The sequence below is a fragment of the Notamacropus eugenii genome, chromosome 4 (genome assembly GCF_028372415.1).
Source record: "Notamacropus eugenii isolate mMacEug1 chromosome 4, mMacEug1.pri_v2, whole genome shotgun sequence".
Classification (NCBI taxonomy): Eukaryota; Metazoa; Chordata; class Mammalia; order Diprotodontia; family Macropodidae; genus Notamacropus; species Notamacropus eugenii.
In genome coordinates this window covers 416,436,938-416,443,540 of record NC_092875.1, presented here as the reverse complement: position 1 = coordinate 416,443,540, position 6,603 = coordinate 416,436,938, and the positions used below count along the sequence as shown (strand labels likewise).

Sequence of the window (6,603 nt, the reverse complement as noted above, 5' to 3'; positions counted from 1 at the left end):
AGATCCTAATTGATACCCTTGCTTTCTTTGCTTCAGCTAAAGCATAATACATTCTGTTCCAACCCCTTACCTTTACCCTGTGTGAATCTCTGCTTCAAGTGTGTTTCTTGTAAATGACATATTGTAGGAGTCTGGTTTTTAATTCATTCTGCTATCTGCTTCTTTTTATGGATGAGTTCATCCCATTCACATTTATAGTTATGATAACTGTGTATTCCCTTGTGCTATTTTCCCCTCTGTTGAGGGCCAGGGTGGAATGCAGTTGACAAGATCAGGATAGACCTTCGGGGAAAACTGTTCTTTGAGACTGTGCTCATTATCATCCGGAATGGCTCTCCATGCCCCCCAGATGTTGCTGTCTCCTTGAGACAAACAAGAGAATTACAGAAAACAAGGGATATGTAAAATAGATGCCCTCTAGGCTCACAGTCTTTAAGATAAGACTGATTTAATCACTAGACAACCAGAATGTCTCACAGGCTTGCAGTTTCTGTCTATAAATACCTGGACCCTCAGACCAATAAACAAAGTTGGTCTTTCTTCTTCCACCTCCCGTGTCTTTTTTCTTCATCACATCACTGAGCTGTGTGGGGACGCAGGCTGTCTGTCCGCTACAACTTTCCACAGAAGAAAGGGTGAGCAAGGGGGAATCAAACAGGGAGAAAAGGGGGGATATGAGGAAAACATTCAAAATACAGCTGCCAGGATTTGTGAAAATGAGAAAACATTTCTTGTTCAAAGGCTAGAAAGAAGAGGTAATGAAACATTTTTATAAATATTAAAGGGAATGCAGGCCTTCATGTTGCCCAGACTAGCCCTGATTGCACAGCATAATTTTCATAAAATTAGTCACTTATGACTTTCATCTAACTGGGACCCAGGAGCTAAATCAATTAGACCGAAGATAAATGTTCCATGTTGGCCCTACCATCAATAGGAAAAGTCACCATGCTAATCAAAGATATTTAGTGCAAAGTCTGGAGTGTACTGAGACCTTTTAAAACTGTTGGCCTATGAAATCTTTGAAAGCAGTAATGCTATCAATGTGTTATGTGACTTGGTAACAGGTGATCACAGATCAAGATGGAAAACAAGCTGCTCATGTTGCCTGTCCTGTTGTATGGTGCTGCCTCTTATGAAGGGCCTGTGATTAATATAATTCAAATGAGTAAAGATCTAGCTAGAGTATGAGCTTGGACTGGAGCACTCGGAGGGCTCTATGGTGAAGAAGTCATTTACGGAGAAGCTGTTACTATTGGTAGAGTGACAGAGATGACATATACAACAGAAGATTTGAAACTATCAGACCTTCATCACCATGTTGAATCATACACATGGGTCTTTAGACAACCTTCAGCCTGGACAATGACTGCACTATTTTAGCAAGAACGTTATTTTACTGTGTGAGCTGACCGATTGAGAGATTCAGGGACCGGAATGTTTTTATATGTGGAATGTTTCTCCCACCTGGGACAAAACTTATCTGGGCAAAAAAGTTTAATGATCCTAATGATCTGCGCAAAATCCAGGTCGCTACAGAAGCAATTGGCATGGAACTGAATTTGAGCATAAAGAAAATTACTTTTAACTCTCTCATAAAGTTTAGTAGTAAAGAAAAGGAGGACAAGGAAGTGGAGTCAATCACTCCCGCATAGGCTCTGCAGATTTCTGGCACAGCTGACAGATTGAGCTCCAAGTTTAAAGGAGAGGTTACTACGATTTATCCTGAAAATCTGAAATTATTTAAGATTTTGAATGTCTGTGGAACCTATAGGAATTGTTGGCTTTCATTCTACTGCTAATCAGAATGAAATGTTCACATACTGTCTTCCAAATACCACTTTCTCCAAACTTATTGATGTCTTTGGAAGACAGTCAATGACATGCCATTTCGTTGGAATATTGCTGTTTATATTCTTCTCACTTCACTCTGCAGGTCTTCCCAGGTTTCCCTGGGGCTGTCTTTTTGTCGTCATTTCTTGTGGAAGGGTGATGTTCCATTATGTTCATGTGACGTAGTTTGGCTCGTTCCCAGTTGCTGGGCACTTCCTTGGTTTCTTTCCTTCTCCTTCCCCAATGACAGGGATTGCTGCTGTGGATGTTTTTGTGCATATGGGTCCTTTTCCTTTGATTTGGTCTCTTTACAAATACTTAACATGATAATCATAATGAAAACTCTTCCACTGAGATTTCCTGGGGTCTCTCTTGGTTCTAGTTGAACTGCTTTTAGCAGCAATTTATTTGTTTTGATCTGCTTGTCTCTCCAGACTCAGTCTATGTTTTAATTGCTGGTCTCTTTTCACCCTGTATCAAGGGATGTGTGGTACTCTTGTTCTCCCTTTTTAAATATCAGTCAAAATATCTAAATTCTGCTTTTTTGTTCCTAAATATTTAAATTTCTATTCCATAAGAAAAAAAGATTCTTCCTCTCTTTTAAGTGCAAAATATTCACAGACTAAATAACAAAATTGCAGCAAAGTTTAAAGATATAGTTTCCTCATCTGTTAAATGAGAAAGTTGGACTAGGCTTATGTGAAAAGAACAGCTGGTACTGTGTTATGTTTTAATTCCCTTAATGCTTTGCCCAAATTAGTAAAGATATTGTCAAGAAATTTCTTCACTCCTAAAGAAAATTTCTTCACTCCTTCACTCCTAAAGAAAAAGAGAGGTGTCTACAGGAACCTAGGAAAGTATGTGACTCCCTCTGGGCTAGATTTGATGACTGTGAGCTCACATGCACATTACATTTCAGAACTCTGACATAGTTTCCTAAGCATTTAACTCCTTCTCGAGTGGAAAAAAAAGTAACCCCTATCCTATTCCCGCCCTTTATACACAGCTCTCCCCTCCTCCCCCTTTTATATCCTATTACGGTTTCAGTGGGGATTTTCCTAGAAAGCTTGAGAATTCAGTTAAATTACAGGAGACCAGTTATTCTACACTTCTTTTTAGTCTGGAGAACCAAATGGGAAATCTTAGTTTGTAATTAGGCTTTTTCAGGGAGAGAAGGCAGACAGGCAAACTTGAACTCAGAAGGTATCGTCGGTTGGCACAAGACTTGATTGACAAGAACTGGCAGAAGGAAACTGGTATGAGGGGCGGGGGACTGGGGAAGAGGGAGACAAAGAGGATTTGGCTGATGTAAAACGTTATAACCAGTCTGCGGTGAGCGGTGGGGTGCTCCTTTCAGGAGGAAGCCCTGGCTAAAGGGGGTTATTTTCCACGGGTTTATCCTTCCCCTAGCCAGTAGGACAAAGAGGGGAGGGAGGAAAACTGGGGGCCCGTGCAGAGGGGGTGGGGAAGGGGGTGGGGGCAACCAGCCGAGCGTCACGTGGCAGCTCTCGGAGAACTGAGCCGATCCAGGGTTTCTACGCACTGTTCTTCCGGGTTGAAGGTACAAGCCCTGCTGGGGTTCGGAGCCTCCTGCGTTCCATCGCCGGGTCCCCTCCCGGGCAGGCTCTCTCCCTCCAAGCGAAGGTCAGTTTGGCCGCGGTGGCTTCAGATTTGCTGCAGGTGCAAGCGGGAGACCCGGGCCAGCTTTCGGGGCTGGAGCCGCGGGAAAGGGGCTCCGCAGCCCGGACCGGGCTCCTGGTCCTGTTTCTTTGCGCTGGTCAAGAAACTGATCTCAGCGCAGAAGGGGGCGGGGTGGTCAAAATCTGATACAATTGTAGCAAAGGGAACTTTGGGACCCGCTGTCTTGCTAGCCGGGAGGGCTTCGTTCGGGCGGTGGGGGGATGGTGTCTCAGAAGCAATGTATGGGCGCGGGTGGGTGGCAGGGGAGGATGATAAGAGCTAAGAGCTAGAGTCTGCGGACTTAGGAGCCAAGGATGCCCTTGGCGGAGCTGAACGAGGAGGGGGCGGGCAGAGAGACAGACAGACGGACAGACACCGAGACCAGAGGCACCCCTTGTGGAGCGCACCCACTGCGATCGGGGGCTGGCGGGGGTGTTCTTCAAGGGAGCTTGGTGCCCTTTGAAGGCCCTACCCCTCGCGACAGCTGGAATGGACTTTGGTACCAGCCCTTAGTTGAACCGATAGGGAAACTGAGGCCCAGTGAAATGACTTGCCCGAGGTCACACAGGTAATAACGTGGCAGATCTGGCGTTTGAACCGAGATGCCCCCAAATCCTGTCCTCCTTCCGCTATAACAGCTTATTCTGGTGGAGGGACGTTACTGAAGGACGTCGTGAAAGATGGGGGCATTGAGGGTTAGGGATCTGCGCCCCAAGAGTAACATTCCCCACCTCTTTGGCTTGGCCGGTGGAGGAGACCCTAGGAGGGGGCCCGAGCTGTCCTACAGGACGGCCATTTGAAGGAAGGGTACGGTCCCGAGCGGATAAAGGAGGAACCGGCGCCCGAGGAGGCCTCCCTGATAGAAGTGCCTCTTGTGTGGCTCCGACCAATCGGCGCCCCCGGGGAGATTATAAATAGCGGTTTCTTTCAGCTGTCTACGTGGTGGGAATTTTGGAGTGCCCCGTACAAGTTCGTCCTGGGAGGGACCAGCGCAGGCGGGCGGCCTTGGACTTGGTGGCCTGTGTGGGGCCAAGTATTCGAGCAGACCAGAGCTAATGTTTATTAAGCAGTCGTCCCTTCGTTGGAATGTTGACCGGCTCACTGTTTTAGTATGTCCTTTATTTGCCCTCTTTGCAAGAGGCATTCACAAGTAAAGTTCCTCAAGTGACTGGTTGTCAGGAGCCCTGGAGCCAACCTTATGCAGTGGGAGAGTATGAGGCCCTCCTCTTTGTTTTAGACTGCTGAGAGTACTGCTGGCTGTCTTCAGCTTGTTTACTGTTTATTTTGTCAGTCTTGCCCCCACTTTCTGCCTTCCCAGAACCTGAGCTTTTTATGTCTTTTATCCCGCTTTGCTGATGAGGCAGCTTTCAGTTAAGATTAAGAGATAGTATTTCCCAAAAATTCTTAGGAAGTGTCTTCTGTAGCTGTACGATCATGTGTCCATTCAACCGGCAGTTTTTTCCCCAAAGCAGGTATTAATGGAGTACCTACTGTTTGGAAAGGACTGTTTTGAGAATATAGGGGACAAAATAAGTTGTGATTCTTCTAATGGAGCTTGCAGTGTAGTAGGGAGCATTATGGGCAAAAGGAGGAATGTGAAAATGGAGTGAGTGACTGAGGAGTTGAGAAAAGGAAAGTTTTCTTGGGGTTGTGTAAAGTGCTATGGAGTACTTTAAACAATGTACTTTAAACATTTTACATAGTATTTACATAGTTATATTTTCCAAACCTTTCACACTCCACTCTTGATTTGGAGCTGGACGCTGAAAGATGGATAAGGAATGGACAGGTGGAGGGATAGAAGGTCATTCCAAGCATTGGGAACATTGTGGGCAGTTAAGGATAAAGAAAGTCATGGGGCCTGTTTGGGGAACAGTTTTGGCTGGAAGGAATAAAATACAAGGTCAGCAAGATAGGTTGGAGCCAGACTGAGGAGAGTCTTAAAGTTTGGGCTTTATGTTATAGGCAAAGGGAAACCACTGAAAGGTTCTAACAGCTCTGATATGATCAGTTAGGGGGATATATGATGGTAATTTAATAATATCAACTGCAGCCTCATAAAGTCATTCTGTGAATAACAGTAATTATATATGTGCATACATGTACATATGTGTGTATTTAGTTCAGACTTGTGATTTCACTGGCATTTACTTATCTAGATTGTTGTCAGCAAGCATTTATTATTGCCTACTATGTTCCAGGTTTATTATTGCCTACTAAGTGCTGGTGATGAGATGAAAGGCAGAAACAAACAAACAGGCCTCGCTCTCTAGGAACTTACAGTTTATTGGGGAAGACACCAGGCAAGCAGCTATATACAAGCAAGATATGTACAGGATACATTGGAGATAACTTGCAAAGAAAAGGCACTGAAATTAAGGAGGATTGGGAAAGGCTTCTTACTGAATGTAGGATTTTAGCTGGAAGTTGAAGGAAGCCTAGGAAGAGAGAAGGTGACTAGGAGGAGGGAAAGGTGTATGGCCAGGAAGGCAGCCAGTAAGAATGCACAGAATGACTTAGGAAGAGGAGGAGACCAATGTCACTGGATCACAGTATTTGGAGGGGCCGAATAAGGTGTAAGAATACTGGAAATTTATGAAGAGGTTTAAAGTTATAAAGGATGTTAAAAATTAGAGGACTTTTTATTTGATCTTGGATGTAACAGGGAGCCAATGTAGTTTATTGATTGGGGGCAGGGAGGTGGGAGGCCAGGAGTGGGGATGGGGAAGGTGACATGGTCAGACCTATGATTTCAAAAGATCACTTTGACTGATGAATGGAGAATGGATTGTAGAGGGGATCAGCAACTATTTTGCAACTTACAGTCTTAGTTGCCTGTGACACTGAGAAATTAAGTGACTTGCCCTGGGTGACCCAGATAGTGTATGACTTTAAGACGACTACACATTGCAAGAAGAATACTTCTGTAGCAATGTGTAGGATGAGTTGAAGAGTGGAGACTCTCACTGTACGTAGAGAGAATAGAAGAAAACTGCTTAAGTAGTCCAGGCTAGGTGTAATGAAGCCCTGAATTAGGGTGATTACTGTGGGAATAGGAAAGAGGGGATACATATGATTTTCAGAATTCTT

General features: G+C 44.6%; 1 protein-coding gene and 1 pseudogene across 2 annotated transcripts in view; both read left to right on the top strand.

Moving 5' to 3' along the window:
* The first annotated feature begins 787 nt into the window (after positions 1 to 787).
* Positions 788 to 3,660, top strand: LOC140502672 (ATP-dependent RNA helicase SUPV3L1, mitochondrial-like; annotated as a pseudogene).
* Positions 3,015 to 6,603, top strand: part of NNT (nicotinamide nucleotide transhydrogenase) — a 100,221-nt gene continuing 96,632 nt past the window's right edge. The window contains exon 1 of one of the 2 annotated variants that reach the window (XM_072605681.1): positions 3,015 to 3,089. The gene's annotated coding sequence lies outside the window, so the exon portion shown is untranslated. Of the gene's footprint in view, positions 3,090 to 3,323; positions 3,478 to 6,603 lie in introns of those variants that run through there. The other variant, XM_072605683.1, reaches the window with a different exon arrangement.